The 20589-nt window shown below is 40.7% G+C and overlaps 1 long non-coding RNA gene and 2 other non-coding genes across 3 annotated transcripts; 2 read left to right on the plus strand and 1 right to left on the minus strand.

Moving 5' to 3' along the window:
- Positions 1–4952: 4952 nt before the first annotated feature.
- Positions 4953–5034, minus strand: TRNAS-UGA (transfer RNA serine (anticodon UGA)). The gene has a single exon. It is a non-coding gene; the product is annotated as a tRNA-Ser (tRNA).
- A 283-nt stretch (positions 5035–5317) lies between these two features.
- LOC139077451 (uncharacterized) lies at positions 5318–19770 on the plus strand. The gene is made up of 3 exons (XR_011529992.1): positions 5318–5467; positions 12479–14170; positions 19602–19770. It is a non-coding gene; the product is annotated as an uncharacterized lncRNA (long non-coding RNA).
- Positions 13279–13350, plus strand: TRNAQ-CUG (transfer RNA glutamine (anticodon CUG)). Its single transcript has one exon. It is a non-coding gene; the product is annotated as a tRNA-Gln (tRNA).
- Positions 19771–20589: the final 819 nt, after the last annotated feature.

Here is a 20589-nt window from a genome sequence, read left to right on the forward strand (position 1 = left end):
CCACAACATGCACATTAAATGTGTAGAGAAAGATGACAAAGCGGTCACAGACTTTTGGGAAGTGGAGATTCTCCAAGTTCCAGGAGCACATGAGGAGTGTCAACATTGCAGCTTTCAACAAGATCTGAAGCTCCCACCAAAGTGTTTGTGAACGTATGTCAGCCTTTATGAATTAAAGACTGAGCCTTCTGAAAGAGAAAAAAGATCGGTGTTATAAACCCATAGCAATCAAGACATCGTGGTGCTTACTCAGCGATGGACAAATAAACCAATGGAAAGGAAGAACACATCCTAAACAGACTCACTCATACAGTCACTTGAATTAAAACAAAGGCAACGCTGCAGTGCACTAGGGAAAGACTGTTCTTTTCAATTCATTGAAATTCAATAAACTGGTGGCTCAATTGAATGTCTATATGGGAACAAATGAATAACAACCTACACATAAGTCAATCAGATGAAATGTACACTTAAACCTGGAAGGTTTTTGCTTCTGAAAGGTAACTTAGGATAATATCTTCATGACTTTGGAGTATGCAAGAATTTCAAAAACAGAGCACAAAAAGCAATCACCACAAAAGATATGTGTATGAATTAGACTTCACCAACATTAGAAACTTTTGTTCATTACTAGCCAGCACTAAGTCAGTACAAGGCAAATCTCAGAGAAGATATTTTTACCACATATGCCTAACAAAAGACTGTGTCCAGAATCTAGATTTAGATATAAATGTGTTGTCATGACTTTGTTAAATTACCATTTGTTAAGTGGAGCACAGGGTGCTGGATGGTGAGTCAAGTTGAAGTTCAACGACAACCCACAAGAGAAACTGAAAAAGTTTATTACTGACAGGACCTGGAGGAAGCACACAGACACACCTCAAGGGGCCACACAGGGAAGTCAAGGCAGAGTACAGAAAGAGTGGTAGGACCAGGGGCACACGCCTTTATTAAGGTCCATGAGTGGAGCGCTTTGGGGTTCCTTGGCTAAGGCTAGATTGGTCAATTCAAACCAAAAGGGAGGGATTTTGGTAAGGTCCACAGAGGTCTTATCAAAGAGGCTGCATTCAAAAAGATGGTCCTGAGAGGCAGGGGAGACTGTTGATCACAAGGGCTCTTGGCAAAGTCATATCAGAAACTTACATTTGCTTGTGATTCTACAGTCTGTTATTTAGGACATGTGCTTACGTGAGGAGGGCTAGTATCAGTTTAAGGTCCTTATAGACCACTTGGTCAAACAAAGTGGATGCCGAGGCTATAATACCATGGAGTAGCTTAACTAAACTCTCGACATGTTTAGATACAGATAGATGGGAATAAGAAAAACAAATATGAAAAGGACAGACAATCCAATAGAAAAATGGGCAAGTGAGTTCAACAGTTTCTTCACAAAAGTGGATATCAAAATAACCAATAAACAAATGAAAGGGTGATCTTCTTCATCAGTCATCAGAAAAAGTGAAAAGTAAAACAATTAGATTCCGTGGCTGTATTAGATAAAGTTCTCCAGAGAAACAGAACCAATAGGATGTCTACACGTATACAGAAAGAGATTTATTTTGAGGAATTGGCTCGTGTCATTATGGAAGCTGGCAAGTCCAAAATCTGCAGAGTGGGCAGCAGACTGGAGGTCCAGGAAGAGCTGATGCTGCCGTTCAAATCTGAAGACTGTCTGCTGGCAGAATTCTCTCTTGCTAGGGATGTTGGTCTTTTGTTTCATTTATGCCTTTAACTGATTGGTTGGGGCTCACACACATTATGGAGGGCACTCTGCTTTACTCAAATTCCACCAATTTAAATGTTAATCTCATTCAAAAACATCCTCGCAGAAACATCACAGAAACACAGAATAATAGTTGGCCACATATCTGGGCACTGTGGCACAGTAGGTTGACATATAAAATTAACCATCACAACTATTAACCTACTAGAAGCATTAAAATAAAGTAATGAAAGACAGATAATACCAAGTGTTATCAAGGATGTGGAGCAACTGAACTCTCGTACATGGGAATGTAAATTGGTTCAATCACTTCCAAAAATGTTTTGGCATTGTATGCTAAAGCTTGAACATGCACATTTACTATAACACTGCAATTCCATCCTTAAGTATGTATCTACCCAGCAAAATCCCCTAATTATGTTCACTGAAAGACATGTACAAAATATTCATGGCAACGCTATTTATAATAGCCCAGACTGGAAACAATTCAAATGTCTTTGCAGAGGAGATGGGCTTTAAGCAATGCCTTGACATCTGGCATTGAAGAGATGTCTGGCATTCCTCCTTGAAGAGAGGAGGTGGTGGAAAGATGCCTGTCAGAACAACAGCGAGGGCATTGAGGGACTTCTGTGACTGAGGATGCTCAGAAGAAGAGTGGCAAGGAGGGATCAGGGCACTCCTGTATTTGGTACCCTGATGGCTTCTCTTCTGCTCCATCTCTTCCATCTTGTAGCCATCCTCCCCACCCCACCCCCACCCTTTTTGTTTTTCCACATGTTCTCTACTCCTATCTAGACCTTTTCTTCCCACTTTCTTCTGGATGGTAACCAAAGTACTGAGGCTGTGAATTTACACTTTTTTTCCTGAATTGACCACAAAACCCCAATAAATATTCTTGGTCTTTGATAGTGCTGGAGAAGGTAAGAAGAGAGAGCTAACACCAGAGAACTTTCTGTTGGAGTCTTTAAACTGTAAGATAGAGGCATTGAACACAATGAGTACTAGCAGGAAATTGTGCTGCCAAATTTGTGAGCTTTACTCTAACTGATCCAATTTTCATTTTTGTTTTTAAGTCCCACTTCTTTACAATATATTGTTTGACTCTCATTTCTAGTCATCTTTGGGCCAAAACAGATGAGAAATGAAAGAAGAAACTAAAACTTGCAGGTGTCACACTACGACATACACAATAGATAAATTGTACCAAACCATAATATGCAAGACAAACTACCTAAGCTCAAGTTCTTTTTACAAGACTTTATTTCTATATTTTACGGTAATACCATAGCAAGTGTAATTCCAAGTGGATTCATGTTCCAAAGATAAGATCACGGGCTATCCCAGTGATTTGCTCAGTTTACAAATTCTGATCACTGTCACAGACCTCCTTTAGTAATTTCTGCTCTAAAATCATTCTGCTCCTGAATCATCCTATGACTAATCTTGGCCCCTTAAACTCTTATAAGTCCCCTTCCTTAACTCCTTGAGACAATGAAACTCTCTCAGAATGGGATTCTCCCTTGATGTGATAAACCCAGTCTACCAGGGTCAACAGTCTTCCCTGATGGTCTTTGTATGGGGCTCAATATGAATTTGGTATTTACTTTCAAACTGAAAATATTCATGGGCTTGGCAGCCAAAGCCTTAACACCCACCTCCTGTGGCTTAACAAAGCTTTCCCACTCTTGGGCTCTGGAGTTTACTGGCTGAGAAGATATAAAGAGTGTGGTGCTCTTTATAAACTAATCATTTATACAATGCTGCAATACCAATTCCTGTTATTCTTGGTCAAAAACAGGTAAAGCCTCATTGCTATTGCATGATATTCCCTAAAGCTGGGCTTACAAAACACTTAATACACAAAGGGCAACAGTCTTACACTCCAGACCAGCAACTTAGACTTGTCTGGGGAGACAAGCTCTGAATAAAAGATTCAGGCAGTAACATTAATTTCCAACTGTAGCCAGTAGCAATGAAAGCACGGCCCATCTGCCTCCACACAAACTCCAACTGTTTGGCTCCCTGGCTATAGACACAAACCTAGGCAGAGTTCAAGTGAGCCCTGCCACTTATTAGCTGGGTGACCTTTGCCAAATTATTTTACTCCTGTGGGCCTCAGGTTCCAGGTTTGTAAAATTAGGGTAATAGTAGTATTCACTTCCGATGAATGTTGTGAGGATCATACAAGCTAACATAGATAAAGCACTTGGAAGAAAATGAATGTAATCAGTGCTTGATAAGTAGGAGCTGATATTAAAGTTATTTCTATGTATAAACTACACTAGGACTGAGTCTGCTAACCACTGTTTTTTAAAAACAGTGTATTCCCTGTAATACTTATGAAATGTGATTTCACAACCGTTTTTAAGACAGTCCTTGGTCTAGAGACCATTTTACTGTGCTGTGTGGGCAAGTCAATCCTTGATTTCTTTACCTTTAAAACGGGGCTAATACTACCTAGCTGATAGAGTTATATTGGTGATTAAATGACACAATGCATGTAACACCAATTCAGTGCCTGGGACATATTAAGAGTTCAAAAAATGCTAGCTGTTAGAGCAAAAACTATTTTATAAATCTCGAGTTCCCTAGAACATATAGTAGCAACAAAAGCACTTCCACCCCAGGAGAGGATGGAGTCTGACTTTAAGTTTTTTTTTTTTTTTAAAGATTGGCATCTGAGCGAACAGCAGTTGCCGAGCTTCTTTTTCTGTTTGTTTTCTTTTCCTTCTTCTTCTCCCCAAAGCCTCCCAACACATAGTTGTATATTCTAGTTGTAGGTCCTTCAGCATGGCCGGAAGAGCGGTGCCATGTCCGCGCTCAGGATCCAACCAGCAAACCCAGCCCCACGAAGTGGAGCGCCCGAACTTAACCACTCGGTCATCTGGCCCGCCCGGAGTCTGACTTTGATGCTAAACGAATCCAAGCTGGCTATGACATGTAATTGGAGAAAAGGGAATTGCCCTCCGCAAATCAGGCTTAATATTAAGAGATGTTCACACCATTATAGATTCACTCCTCCATTTGAGACTGATACCCAAATCGTTCAAAACATACCCATCCCTGAAGTGGAGAAAGAGGTTATTTGACCCAAAGTAAGAGGTAACAGGCAACGCAGAATGAGCAGAGAAGATGGTAACTAGAACGCAGAAATTTCGGTTGCGTTTGGAATGCAAATAGAAACTATGTGAAGGACGCGTGGGGTAACACTTGCAGTGGAGGGTAAAACCGTAGCCGGCAGGATTCGAACCTGCGCGGGGAGACCCCAATGGATTTCAAGTCCATCGCCTTAACCACTCGGCCACGACTACCTGTGAAACTATGATTCATATTAACAATTTTGAAGGTGTAGCGAGTGGTGTGCCTCCCGATAATTATGTACTAAAATATTTTTCACTGTTACTTGATATTACACTACAATGGAATATAGTAAAAGAAGTTTTAGTGCGTGATTATTAGATCTGGCAACGAAGAACTACCTACGTCCATTCAAGGCTTCTCACCTGGGATGAAATAAGTCATCCACAGCAAATTGAAATTCGGCGGAGGAAGACGGAATTGAAAGAGACATGAGATTCGAATTCTTTATCCCTCAGAACTCTACTCCCTAGTCACCGTTGACGCGCCCGTTCATAGGTATTTGTCAGAAACCAGCAGAAAGGAAATTTGGAACTGAGGGTGACCCTAGTAGCCTCAGATCTGCAAATACCAATGGGACTGGAAAGAGGCCAGAAGAAATTTGAGGTAATCAGAAACCGTGGAGTCATTCGCCTTTGCTTTCAGCACTAAACACTAAAACAGAAATATCTTCGATAGCCTTAAACTGCTTTGCCCTTTCTCTGCCTTAAAGGAACTGGTTGAAACTCGACTTCAGTGGGGGTGCAGAGGAGGGACCAGGAGCTGAAGAAAGAGATGCTGCGAAGGTCTCCATCCCCTCAGACAAAGCTCACCCTTCTTCCCCTTCCGTAGAGAGGGAAGCCCGGAGCCCCAGGAGTCTGGCGAATAGGGAGAAACAGCTTAGATAACAGGTTTTCCAGCCTGAGGACATTCTCTATCCCTCTATCCTACACAAGAGGTTGTGAATGGCAGACTGAATCTATATTACTAGGATTATTTCTGGATTTAGAGACTTGATTCAGTGAGGCACTGTAGAACCAGGTTCTTTTTTTTTTAATGAAGAAATTAAGAATTATAAGATTGAGTTCTGTGAATTGAAGTACTTTGCCAAAGCACCATCAGGTAGATTCAGACAGACTTTCAGATACAAATGGGAGAATTTCTTTCACGTCTGAGGCCCTCAAACTCTCTCATAGTTAAAGCTCTCCCATATCTGTTTTCATTTAAAGCAGGCAAAGAGACAGTTGCTCCTATCGTGGGTTGAATTGTGTTGCCCCGTAAGATATATTCCAGTCCTAACTCTTCATACCTGTGAATGTGACTTTGTTTGAAAATAGTCTTTGCCAATGCAATCAAGTAAGATGAGGTCATATTGGATTAGAGTAGGCCCTAAATCTAATGATAGCGTCCTTATAAGGAGAGAGAGATTTGGAGATGCACAGAAATAAACACACAAGGACAAAGGCCATGTGAGAGGGAGGCAGAGACTGGAGTGATGCAGCTACAAACGAAGGCACCCCAAGGATTTTAGCAACCACCAGAAGCTAGGAGAGAGCCATGAGATGGATTATCCCTCAGACTCTCTAGAAAGAACTAACCTTGCAGACACCTTGAATTTGGATTTCTAACCTCTGGAACTGTGAGAGAATAAATTTCATTGTTTTAAATCATCCACTTCATGATGATTTGTTAAGGCAGCCCTAGGAAGCTAACATAGCTCCCTTCCCTGTCTGCTTGGAACAAGATCCTTGTTGCCACTTCAGCATTTGTAAATTCCACCAAGGATGCTCATGCAAATGGTTATTCCCTTCCACATGGCAAATTCATTTCGAGAAAACTCTCCTAGGGAAGAAATCCAAACTAAAGGAAATCTTTTATGTGCAAAGACGTTTATTATACTTTTGGTTATAATAATAGAATAATTAAAATAAGCATTTCCAACAATGGGAGGGTAATGATTATATAACTTAGTAATATATACCTGGAAGAATATGACAAAGCCATTAAAAACAATATTTTGGAAGAGATTGTAATAGCTCGGGGAAGAAGCATGTGATATAATGTTAAATGAAAAGACTAGGATAAAAAATATATGTACTATATGACCTCAATTATGTAAATTTTTGAGTTATAAATATTTGGGAGTGGAAGAAAATGCACCAAAGTATTGCTAATGTGGTTTCTGGGTTGTGAGACTGTGAGTTATTTTTTTCTTTGTTTTTCTATGATGTGAAGCAGACATTATCACTCAAGTTTTTAAAATGAAGAAGCAGAAATAGTGACTTTATTCCTGGAACAAGAAAGATGTAGTCTCTAGATACAAGACTTTGATGTTACTCAGTAGTCAAACATTTAGCTCAAGTGGTCATTGTCCAAAGGAACTACTGGTTAAATATGGTGGTGAAGCCCAGGACTTTATCTTTCCTTTCTTAAGATGCCTGTAAGTTAACAATAAAAGTAATTAAAAGACGTGTAACCCAATAATGAAGAGAGCAGGAAAGCAAATGACAGATGGTAAGAAACATTGTTTGCTTCCCAAATTTCAATAGCTTGATGTAATGGCGATTTATTCCTTACTCATATAGGAGACTATTGCAGATTTTTGAGTCAGTAAAGGGAAGCCATTTTTGTCCCTGTGGTGATCAGGGACCCAGAGTTCTTCCATCTTATCGATCTGCTATCCCCTGAGGCTTAAGAAAGTCCTTTCTTCTTAAAAGTCTAAAGGGAAACATTACTTGCCATTCATAATCTATCGATTATGACTAATCATAGGGTCACTTTGAGATGTAAGGAGTCTTTGCAAATACAGACCCTGGCCAGGTAGCTTATTCCTATAGACAACTCTGTATATGAATTTAGATGATACCACAGTTACCAACAATATTTTGGGAGTCAAAAAGGAGTTGTATAAATAGTAACTGAATTAGTAGAGTGGATAAAGCTGAAATGTCACTGTCTACAAGGTGGAAAGCCAACATTCATAAAGTTATCATATCTGTAAAGGATATTACACATCCTTAGAAAGGGTTAGGAATTGGAAGAATCATGTAAACTTAGGCTCATTGGTCTGGACTGCCCCTCCCTCACAGAGGTCAAAGACAGCAGTTTATTTTGGGGTTAAAATGCTCCAGAGATGCTCTTGACTCACGGAGACCAGGCACAGCTGAAGGTGGAGGTGAAGAGTCATTTTTGAATATTGGGGGATTGAATAAAAAACTCTATGGGAGACCCCCAGCTCTACTCTAGAAATCTCTACCTGACCAAAATAAATCATTTATGAAGTTAGAATAAATATATTTTTAGAAATACATTGTACTTTTTTAAGGCGTGACCAGGAAACAGAAAACTCAAAGAGGACTTAAATCCGAGCATCTTTAATGCAGGGTGTTGGTTACCGAAGTGGTGGGAGATCAAATAAGCCAACTGAGGAGAATAAGGCCACCTAGAAATCAGAATCGAGGGTGTAGGCTCACCCTCTGTCAGGAGGCATGTCTGGCAGGACCTGGAGCCATGGAGGAGACACAACTGCCGCTGAAGATATTACAAGAGGCAGGGAGGGAAGGCAAGAAATACCCTGGGTTCTCTCTTCTCTCAGCCCCTTAATATTACTTTATTGCTTTCTATTGGCTGAACTTGGGTAGAAGTCAGCTGGCATTGGAATCTGGGAAATGCAGTCGGCAGGGATCAGCCACTCCTGCCACAGAGATGAGCAGGAGAGAGGCCAGAAAGGTATCTGAGAGCAAACAGCCTCCAGACCAACAAATGCAAAATCTCAAAAAAATTCTCTCTTTCTCAGAAAGCTATTGGAGGATCTTTTCCACCAAAAGTAAGGAGTAAACCAAGAGATCTGTGATTCAGCAAAAAGGAGATTCACACTGGAGAGAGGTAAAGGGTCTCTTCAGCAGATGGGGAAGTCTCAGCATGACAGCTGTAAAGCAGACTTAGAGGTTAGACATCTAGAATGGATGAGTTAAAAAAAGAAAAGGAACTGGAAAATGTTTGACCAAATTCAGAAAATGTTTGCAGCCCTGGAAGAGAGTTAGGGGATAAATTTGTGTTAGATATACAGAAAAGAAAAACAAACAAACAAAAGAGGCAGTATTTAATTTAGGAACGACAAAGAAAATGTAGTTGTAGTATGCAAAGTAGTTCAGCTGTGAACAACATTTGCATGGCATAATAAGGAAAACAACCAGTGTTTATTTAGCCAAGATATTATTATATAAATATATTGGGAGGATGAGGGCAGAAGTGTGTTTGTGTATTAGGCTGTGTAGGAGAGCTAAATATCTTTTTCTTTCGGGGAAGAGAAGTCTTTAGATAATGTCTGTATCAGTCAGGATGGTAGCAAGAAATGGAGTATTTATTCAAATTAGAAATTTTGAGGATAATTTATTTAAATGGTTATTTGCAAATAAATTCACAGCATGCAGGGCAACAAGAAGAGTAGTAGAGTGTCCTAGAGCTATCATACCTCACTACCCTTGAGCTGGAAGCGCGTGTGATGGAGCCTGAGGACCTGGAGCTCTTTGGAGAAGGCTGTGTAGAGAGGCTTCCTGGAAGGTGTTGGGACATTTTCTGGGGGATTCACACTGCAGTGAGCCCTAGAGTGACAGAACCAAACCCAGGGAATCTAGTTTTAGATGGCACAGGATTTATAGAACTCACTGAGTCACGAGAGAAATAGCTGGCTGGCATCTGCCTTCCATTTTCATGCCTACTTTTTCAACAATTCTTGAAGAAGATCAGAATTTAAGGGATTCCCCTAAGTGGACACTGCCAAGTAGGGGCCAAGGAGAAGCTGCAGTAGAGGTCCAATTACCCCGTGACAAAAATGAGCCTGTTCCTCTCCATTCTGTCTGACCCACTTACGTGTGAGTCAAGTCTTCCCAAACCCCATTATTAGGAATCCACACCCTCTGAGAACTGGTTTAACCAGTATCTTGGCTTTAGTCATGGAGAGAACTTTGATCTAATTTACAAGACCAGGATTAATGAAACATTCAGCCACAATTAAAAGATGATTTTACTTTAGCAGTATGATTCTTACTTTCTACTTACAGAATTTCTTATGTAGTTAAAAATTAGGTTAGATGACATAGAGGAGAAAATCAAATGCAGAAGATTCTTAGCCCGGGGTCCATGGACTTTAAGTGTTCCATGAACACCCTGAAATAGTTTGCAAAATGACGTATGTATCTAGGGGCACCTTTGTGGGAAAGAGGTTTCATAGATTTTTCAATATGATCTGAAATCCAGAGCCAAAAAAATATGAATCTTTTCTCTCATGACTCCTTTAATCTGGGAAAGAGAGGGAGAAGAATTTTCCAGCAGTATTTTGTTTTGAGAGAAACAAATAAAATGCCTATGAGTAGACATGAAGATTTCAAACCAATTCCCTCAGACTGGTACCAGCAATGTCTCTGATGTCGAACTGACCCCAGTCTTGCAGGGAACTCACCATTATCCTGAGGATGAAAGTCTACTTGGACTCTGAAGTGCTCCCAGAAGTCACCCATGATGCTCCCTGATGTTCACAGTTCAAAGCAGGCACTGGAGACCCTCAAGCCTCCTTGCAGCCCTAGCCTGAACCATGGTCTCAGTCCACCACCACACGCTTCTCCAGCTCCTCATTCACTTTCAGTATGGCATAGCTGCCCAGACAGCCAGTCCATAGACTCTGTCCCTATCTTGCATCTTATACATGAAAACGTCTAGGCCAGGACTCCCTTCTAAACTGCATCTTCAATCCCTGCCCAAATTAAAATGTTCAGTTTTCATTCTTATTTGAAGAATATGCTATTAGCCTCCAGTCACCTGCAGTTTCCTCTAACTCGCCCAATGTGAGCGTTATTTTATTCATATTTTTTAGTCTATCCCATCAATATAAACCAAAAATATCCAAGAGAAGAGCCGGTGCTTGGTGTCCTGCTTGATTTTGTGTCCATAGCACTGAACACAGCAGTTGGCATGGTGTAAGAATTTCTCCTTCTCAATTCCAAGTCTATATCAGTGGTAGGCTGTGCAGGCTGGATCACTGGATCTGATAATGTGGCTCAGTAGTTTTCTACTGGAGCACACTGCAAGCCAGAGCTCTGAACCCACCTTGAAGAAATAATTTCATTTGGTCTCATTTTAGTTCTTATTCCCATAATCAATAGTTTCTCCTTAATTGGAAAGATAGAACAGAGAGTTCCCATATATCCCACACTCAGTTTCCCCTATTATTAAAATCTTACATTAGTATGGTACATTTATCACAATTAATAAATGAATATTTATACATTGTTATTAACTAAAGGCCAAAAGTTATTTAGATTTTCTTAGTTTTTATCTAGTGTCCTTTTTCTGTTCCAGGATCTGATTCAGAATACCACGCTATATTTAGCCATCATGTCTCCTTAGTTTCCTCTTCACTATAGCGGTTTTTCAGACTTTCCTTGTTTTTGATTATCTTGACAGTTTTGAGGAGTATTGCTCAGCTATTTTATAGAATGTCCCTCATTTGGGATTTGTTTGATATTTTTTTCATAATTACATAGGAGTTATGGGGTGGCGGGGAGTTCAGGGAGGAAGACCACAGAAGTAAAGCGCCATTTTCATCATTTCCATTTGCATCATCTATGCTCTATCAAGGGTATATACTATCAAAATGGCTTATCACTGCTGATGTTGACCTTGGTCACTTGGCTGAGTCGTGTGTGTTAGATTTCTTCCTTGTACCCTTCCCCTCCCCCCCCCCTTCTATACTGTACTGTTTGGAAAGCAGTCACTATGCAGAGCCCACAGTTAAGGAATGGGGAGTCATGTGATTTGGAACTCTTCTGCACAGGAGATTCCCTGAGAGATGGAGGTTGGTTCCACATCAGGAAAGCTCCTGGTACCAGGCTGCAGGAACTGGTTGTAATCTTCATGTTTACACACAGGCATTTTATTTACTTCCCAAATGCCTCTTCTCCCCCAGTTATTTATTTATTTATTCAATAATTTATTTATATCAGCAAGGAATCATGGATATTTATTTTATACTTTGGGTTATAATCCAATACTATTTTATTTGTTGTTGCTCAATTGTTCCAGCTTTGACATTGCAGGCCTATGTTTTTACTTATTTTTTCCAGACAGCCCAGAACTTGGTACAAGCCCTAGCCCTTAGAAATGCTCTATAAGTTTGTTACATGGATCTGAAGTTCTTCAGTTATGTTGAAAGTGCTCACAATTCCAGTGTTTCTTGTTATTAAAGCTTCTAAAAATCATCTTAATTTACCCCACTCGGCAGAAGACTTTCATTCCATCTTCCTCTGGCGAGTGAGGGGATCAGGGGGCCATAGGAGACTGGGAGGAGACGGAGCGGCTGAGCTGCGTGAAGGGAGCAGTTCTGTTACTCCAGCGGCCGCTGTCGCTCACGTTGCAGAGTACGCACCCTGCTGGCGGGGGCCAGAAAACCTAGCGGTAACGAACGGTGCAGCCTCTTCAAACTGGAAGTATTTCCTTGCATATGTATTTCAGACGTCTTTATGAAACAAACTTTGTCTTGGCTGAATGCCGATACTTCTCCAGAGATCTTGTTGGGAAGGTTCAAATGCTGACATCTGCGATTATTTACTATTAGTAAAGACGATTTGCTTCTCTCCTCAGCCCTTCGGTTTGACAAGCTGGGATCCTTCTGTCTCCTGCCGTTTCCCTGCCATTGCTGAGGCGGCAACGAACAGTCCCCGACACGTCGTGTCCCCTTCTTGATACCAGGAAATCAACTGAGGAGTTTGGGAGTGGCTCATAGCTGCTGCCCGTAAAAGAGCCAGATCATAGCTTTCTCAATGAGAACCAAGTTACAAAACCCTGCTTTGAAAACAGTCCGGCTTTTAACTCGCTTTTACTGCTTGGTCTCCAGCAGGTGGAGCCTTTCTGGGAAGCACAAGGCGTCTCTTGGCGTCCCACATTTTTCCCCCGAGCAACGCCACACCGGGCCAGGACTGGCTGGCACACGACGTCAAATGAAGTCATAAACAATTTGTATGTCACGAAATCAAGCTTCCAAGAGTGTCCTTCGCGTTCAGAGAAGAGAACGCGGGACCAACACTCGGGCGGCAGCGAACCCCGCGGTTGCTCCAGCAACGCATCCCGGCCGCGCGGTTCGACTGCTGCCTGCGGGAGCCGCGCCCCGCGCTTCTGCGCAGCCGGGCTGAGGGCGGGCGAGCAGAGAACGGCCCCGGGAACCGCAGAGAAGGCAGAGGGGCGCTAAAAAGCACCCACGTACCTTATCTATACCTAGAGACCTCTTTGCTTTTGGACTTTGCACTAAGAGCTCTGTGCGCGAGAGAAAAGGGGCATGTGCCTTGGCGGTAGATTCGAATTTCAGTTTTTACACGGACTGCTTGAGTTCAGAAATGAAGATATATCCTATCAGGAAGGAGTCCTAAGGCCGTTTATAGCTGTGGGGTTCCATGGTGTAATGGTTAGCACTCTGGACTCTGAATCCAGCGATCCGAGTTCAAATCTCGGTGGAACCTAGGCTCCTTTTTCTCTTTACCGATTCCTGTCTTTTGTTGTTTCCCTTTTAGGGATGGTTGGTAGGGAATTCCTGGGTTCACATAAACCCAGAGTGTGATCTAGAAGGGGAAGATGACACGGACTCTGGGTGGGCTCCACTGATTCCCTGCTGTATGTTCGGAGCAGGGGCCCATCTCTCCTTTTCCCTCCCCCAACTCCTCTCCCACGTAACAGGTAATCTGTGACATCCATATAATTTTGAGTTGAGCTGACCTTTTCCTCTGACTTACTGCTTTATAAAATGTAGTGAACTCATGTGTAGGAGCGAAAGGATTCGACAAAATTGAAGGAGAAGACAAATTCTCGTGGATGTGAAACTTTTCTGCCCAGAGAGAATGAGACTCCATAATGCCTATTAGGTACAGTGACCAGAGCTGATAGGTGTTTCATTTTCCACTAAGAAATGAAGATTTGTGAAAATCTATTCATACTTTAAATTTCCTGAACTCACTCAGGTATTTAAACACTACTGGATGCCCACATGGAAACGTGAAGTACTGTCAACAGAACAAGTAAAGATTCAGACACACTTTTTAAGCATTTCCATAGTGTTCCTTTGGTCATTTCTATGACATGAATCTACTACGCAGACCTGCTCTCTCTAATGAGTATGTTCCACAGAAATCACAGCACTTTCAAATTGTACCCTGGGATGTCTCTGTGATCATTTTATCTTCGTAAAACTAAAGGCTGCTATTGCAAGTGAGTTCATTTTCTGGCAAATGTCTGTATGTGTCACAACTTAAGGCAAGATGAAGAAGTTACTGAGGCCCTCAAGAAGTAAGTCCAAAGTGCTTTCTTTAGTTTTATTTCACCTATCTGTATTTCTAAAAATGTTATATTTTTATTTCAGATACAGGGTATCAGGCTATAAATAATCTTATGGGTCTTACTTTCTTCACTTAATATTATATGGCTAAAATTAATTTTTACTTTCATTGCAAGTAGCTGCCATTCATTCATGTTAGCTGCTATATAATAATCTACTGTATCAATATACCACAGTTTATTCATCTGCCTTTCTGTTAATGAGAAACCTACAGAGTTGTACATAGTATGAATTCGGATTTGAGTTATGTCAGCTCCAGGACCACAAGAAATTCAAAGTTGTTTTACGGCAGAAGAAACCCCTGATTCTGTAACGACATATTTAGCTGAGAATTTATAACTTTGAGCTGCCATTCTCTCCCTCCGAATGCTTTGGCAGAGTAATGATCACTCACCCTTTTGTATTATACTACCCAATCCTTCTAAGTCCTCCAGCATCTCCTACTGCCACCTGCCAGCAGAATTATGTCTCCCAGCATAGAACACCATTTCTAGACCCAACCCACCAGTGCCTCTGAAAGCTTGGATATCTGCCTACTAAACTCTTATGCCCTTAGCAGGAAAGTAATTCTGCATAAGACTTATGCCACATGTTTCTTCTGAAAGAAGAAATCTTGCCTTCGTACATCTGATTGGCAAAGCTTAGGATACATGCAGGCGTCCTAGCTGCACAGAAGCCAAGGAAATTTAGTTACAGCTGCTCCCTTGAGGGCACGCAATTCATTGCGAGGGAATTCCTACTAATATAGGAAGTCTCAGCCTTATTAGACCACTGTGTTTATCAATGTGATTGTCATCTACAATTCCTTTTTCATAACTCCCCCAAATTTTCTTCTTCCACTATTTTTCTCTTCCATTATGATTCATTCACAGAATATGTTCTAAAGGTAAGTTATTAAACACAGCAAAAAAAACAAGAGAGAATTAGACCATTAAGAAGTAAATTATGAAAAAGATCACTTCAAAAAGAAATAATAAAACCATGAGGGGAAAATATATTCATTGATAGTCAAAGCCAAAATATATAGTTTGAACAGTAGATATAACAAAAGTGATAAATAGATTAGTGAACAAGAAATTAGAAGTGATGAATGAATGGGATACAAAAATCTCTAAAGAAAAGGAACATTTAGAAACACTGGAGAATGTCTAAATAAATAGGGAATGCATAAAACAATATCATTAGTAACAAGTGACTTTTGAGATGTAGAAACAAAATGGAGCTGAAATAGTAGACAATAATAATATACGAAATGAGGTATTGTGATTGCAATCAGGGTCAAATTATAGTGGAATTATTTATTATGATAAAAGATTAAAAACAAAGTTCAATGAGGTCATAATTCATGCAAATGAGGAATGAATGACTGTAAAATCAGTGTTTGTCTGAGGTCATGACCAAAGCCACAGAATAAACTTTGGCAATGAGGAATTTAAAATGCCAGGATATAAAAATAACTAAGAAATTTTATTGAAAAAATTATTATTAGCATTGTATTTTAATATACTGTATTACATATTAATATTTTGATATGTTAGAATTATATTATAGTTAAAATTGTAGTAGTCAAATGTTAAAAGATTGATATTCTCGTGCCTCACTCTCATTTACTAGAATTTTCTTGTCACTCTCCTCACAGTTGAGCCAAGAAATAAATACTCATTTTCAATGTAGGTGGACCTCCTCTATTTCTAACCATTCCTTCTTTTCTTCCTAGACTTTATTACACTTGTATAAATGAAGATGTATCATGATAAAGCACTTAATTTTGGAGTTTTTCTTCCTTATGAAAGTTTAGTATGGCAAAGTAAGCGTTCTGCTTTTAAACTATCTGACCAGATGGGAAGAATTCTCAAGTAGAACTTCTTCAAAGACTCAAAGCCAAAATAGAAAATAGTTTTTAAAATTAAAAAATAGTTTTTAAAGTTAAAAAAATAGTTAAAAATAGTTTTTAAAGTTAAAGAGCCCACCACATTCTTGGGTTTGTGGCCCCCTTCTTCCGTCTTGAAAGTCAGCAGTGGTGGGTTGAGTTCTCCTCGTGCCCCATCTCTCTGGCGTATTGTTTCGCCTCCCTCTTCCAGTTTTAAGCACTTTTGTGATTAGATTGGGCCTACCTGGATAATTCAGGATAATCTCCCCATCTCAAGATCCTTACCCTTAATCACATTTACAAAGTCCCTTTTCCCATGTAAAGTAACATATTCCCAAGTGCTACAGATTAGGATGTGGACATTTTGGGGATACCATTATTCTGCCTATCACAGCACTTATTGTCTTTTTTCATTCAGCTTGAAATCTTCCTGGTTTGCGGCATGACAAGTGATTTTCAGTTGACACCTGGACAATTTAGATATTGTGCTATGAGCCTTTGGATCTTATTTAAACCTTCTATTTTAGCTGGCTTCCTCTGACACTGTTCTGACAGGGGAAGTGGTAGGAGAACCCCCTGGTTACTACCAGGTGGAAATAGAATTTCAGGTTCCCTGCTCAGTCTTTGTTGACACCCAAGGTGGGGGCTCCTTATCATTGCTGTGCAGGAGAGGGAGTTCTGGCTCTCCACTAGTTTGTTCATGTGTTGGAAGAAAAGGCTGGGCCCAACTATGATACTGAATTTATTGCTAGCTCTGGTGGGTTTAAACAATTCAAGAACTGTTATTCATTGCAAAATGTGAAAGTGAATGGTGACTCTGTGAGTGCTGATGTGAAGGCAGCTGAAGAATTTTTGGAAACGCTACATAAACTGACTGTGGAGGAAAATTACTTGCCAGAGCAAATATTCAATATGGATGAAAGCTTTCTATTTTAGAAATGGATGCCTGAAAGGATTTTCATCCACAAGGAGGCCAATGCCAGGTTCCAAGGCTTTTAAGGACAGGGTAGTAGTCTTGCTTGGGGGCAATGTTGCAGGCTACAAATTGAAACCCTTTGTGATCTGGCACAGTGAGAACCCAGAGCCTTCAAGCATATCAGTAAGCACACAGTGCCAGTGTACTAGAGGGGCAATAAGAAGTCATGGATGACCCAGCTCCTCTTTCAAGACACCCTCCTGAATTGCTATGCTAACAAAATGAATAAATACTGTTTGGAGAATAACATACCTTTCAAGGTTTTGCTTATTGTTGATAATGCTTCTGGACATCCTGAGGAAGACCTTTCCCCAGCCTATTGCTGTCACTGAGGGAGACACTGAGAAGACACTGATGCAATTCTTCAAGAATTACATCTATGACCGCATCAAGAACCTTGCTTGTGTTTGGGGTGATGTCACCAAGGCACATACGAATGGCATCTGGAAGGAGACACTCAAGAGACTCATCCATGACTTCAAAGGATTTGCCAAGGATGAAGAGGCTGCAAAAATCAACATGGCTGGGGCTGGCCCGGTTGCTAAGTGGTTAGAGTTCCATGTACTCCACTTCAGCTGCCTGGGTTCATGGGTTTGGATCCCAAGCACAGACCTACACACCAGTCATCAAGCCTTGCTGTGGTGGCATCTCACATAAGAGAGCTAGAATCACCTACAACTAGGATATAAAACTATATACTGGGGCTTGGGGAGGGGAAAAAAAAAGAGGAAGATAGGAAACAGATGTTAGCTCGGGGCCAATCCTCCTCGCCAAAACAGTCATACCTAAAAAAACCCAAATCAACAAGGCTGTGGTTAAGATGGCAAACAACTTTAACTGAGGGGTGGATGAGGGTGACATTGAGAAGCTCCTAGAGGTGGTTGGCTCCTAGATATTTTTGTACAGTGTGTGTTTTAAGCTGTTTTATTACAAAAGAGTTAAAAAGTTTAAAAAAACTAAAAGTTTATGAAATAAAAAAGTTACAGTAAGCTAAGGTTAATATATCATTGAATAAAGAAATTTTTAAAATAAATTTAGTGTTGTCTAAGTGTGAGTGTTCACACAGTCTGCAGTAGTGTCCTAGGCCTTCATGTTTGCTCACCACTCACTCACTGACTCATCCATAGAAACTTTCAGTCCTGCGAGCTCCATTCATGGTAAGTGCCCTATATAGGTACACCATTTTTTAATCTTTTATATTGTATTCTTACTGTACTTTTTCTATGTTTATACATGTTGAAATACACAAATACTTACCACTGTGCTCCAATTGACTACAGTATTCAGTACAGTAAAATGCTGTACTGGCTTGTAGCCTAGAAGCAATAGGCTATACCACATAGCCTAGGTGTGTAGTAGGCTATACCACCTAGGTTTGTGTAAGTATACTCCATGATGTTCACACAACAATGAAACCACCTCACAACACATTCTCAGGACATGTCCCCATCATTAAGGACACACAACTGTGTGTCTCCATAGCTCTGTAAGTCAAGCCCCCCTGGCAGATCCTCCAACTGTGCTGGTCGCTATGGTAATTGCAAGCCCCTAGCATCTATTGCTTTGGAGTCCTGTTATCCCCAATGCTATTAACAACTCAAGGTCTGTGATCACCTCTCCTTCAGTGAGCCCTGGCTTGCAGATATGGGCTATCCCTGAACTTCTTTGTGATTCTGGTGCCCTTTTCACCAGCACATTCCTGATGGCCTGGTGAACAGTGTGTCCTGTGGGCCCTCCTGTGGAGCATAATCCACTGGTGTGTCTTCTAGCTTCACATAGTATATGCATTCCAGCATGCCAACTGCCCTGTGCCTTTAACCCCTTCCTCAACCATCTGCCACAGCAGCAGCACAGGCATTTCAACTTCTCTCACCACTTTCTCTAGGCTTCTAAGAGCCACTCTATAAAGCATTTGTCCCATCCCCTGGAATCTTGCCAGGATGCTGACTTCTGGGCTTGACAGAGTGCCTCCAAGTCATTTAACTCCTGCTTTTTAAATCTTATGTTTTTGTGTATGGTGATGGATGGTAATTAGTCGTTAGGTGGTAAACATGATGTAATCTACACAGAAATCAAAATATAATGATGTACACCTGAAATTTATATAATGTTATAAACCAATGTTACCTCAATAAAAAAATAAATAAAATTAATTTTATGTTTTTTCCCCCTTGATCACTCCCAAAACCCAATCCCATGGGTATTTCCATGGCGCCTGCTGGTACATGCTAATTCTTGCAACTCCTTTAGGGTATAATCTGTCTCCTCCCTTACTGGACTCAGTATATCTCCCTCTGATTGTGCTGTGACTTAACCCTAGTTATTGGCCTGGCTACTAGGACAGAAAGTGGGAATAGCTCCTGAAGGATCACCTATTGCCTTTCAGGGAGGAAGCCTCTGCAACATCCTGCACAGAAGATGTGCTAGCTCTTAGTTCCTAGGGGTGAACCACTCTACAGTTTCTGAGGCTACAGAGCAGCCTTCACAGTCACAACCTTCAGGGACATTCACCAAGGTTTCTCATTCTGTGTTTCAGGGTTCCAGTCTTTCTCAACGAGGGCCCTGACCGTTGTATAACAGACCTGCATCTGCTAAGCATTCAATCATCTTCTAAGTTCAAATGACGCTAAATGTAAGGTTCTGAGAATGCCCCTCAGCTGTGTCAGTTCTCCTGCCACAGGAAACAAAGGCCTCTCTGCAAGCTACTCTATGAGTTCTGGTTCTTTCTTCTTCCTCTTATGCCTGTAATCAGACCTTGATCCTACTTTACCCTTCCCACAGTTTTCCACTAGACCCTGATTTCCATGTTTTAATTCTGAAGGTAAAGCGGGAACTGGTTAGAAACACTAATGAGGATGCCCATTCACATGAAGGTTTGTCTTCCAACAGTAGAATACATAAAAGAATTGTGCTAGGTTTTTACAGTGGAGTACTATATGGCAATACAGGTAAAGGAATTCTTAATACATGAATCATGGATTAACTCACAATATATAATGTTGAGTGAAAGAAAACAAAAATAATAAATCTGTATATTTCTACTTATATACAATTTTTTAAAATGTAGAAGTTCCCTATGTCATTAGATATTAAAATAGTGGTGAGAAGTGCCTGGGGTCAAGTGGGAGCTTCTGGGATGCTGGTTGTGATCTACTTCCGTCTGGGTCACACTAGTGTGTGGACATTGTGAAAAGTCACACAGTCATATGCTTAAGAGTTGTGCATATTTCTGTGTCTGTTTTACTTTGATAAACACAAAAATCACTGTTTGCCTTGATCGAGATATTTGTTTAGCAAAAAGAATAAAATCCAGCATTTAATACAGAGGTTGCTCTACGGTAAGCATTTTTCTAGGAATGTTGCAACATGTTAAACCATTACATCCTCATTATTAGGGATAAGAAACCAATACAGAGATCTTAAGTAACTCACTCAAAATCACACAGGTAGAAGTCATAGAGTTGAGGTCTGAATCTCCCAGTGAACTAGGGGAATTTGGCAGCAGAGTCTAGGTTCATAATTCT

This window comes from Equus przewalskii, chromosome 19, assembly GCF_037783145.1.
Source record: "Equus przewalskii isolate Varuska chromosome 19, EquPr2, whole genome shotgun sequence".
Taxonomy (NCBI): Eukaryota; Metazoa; Chordata; class Mammalia; order Perissodactyla; family Equidae; genus Equus; species Equus przewalskii.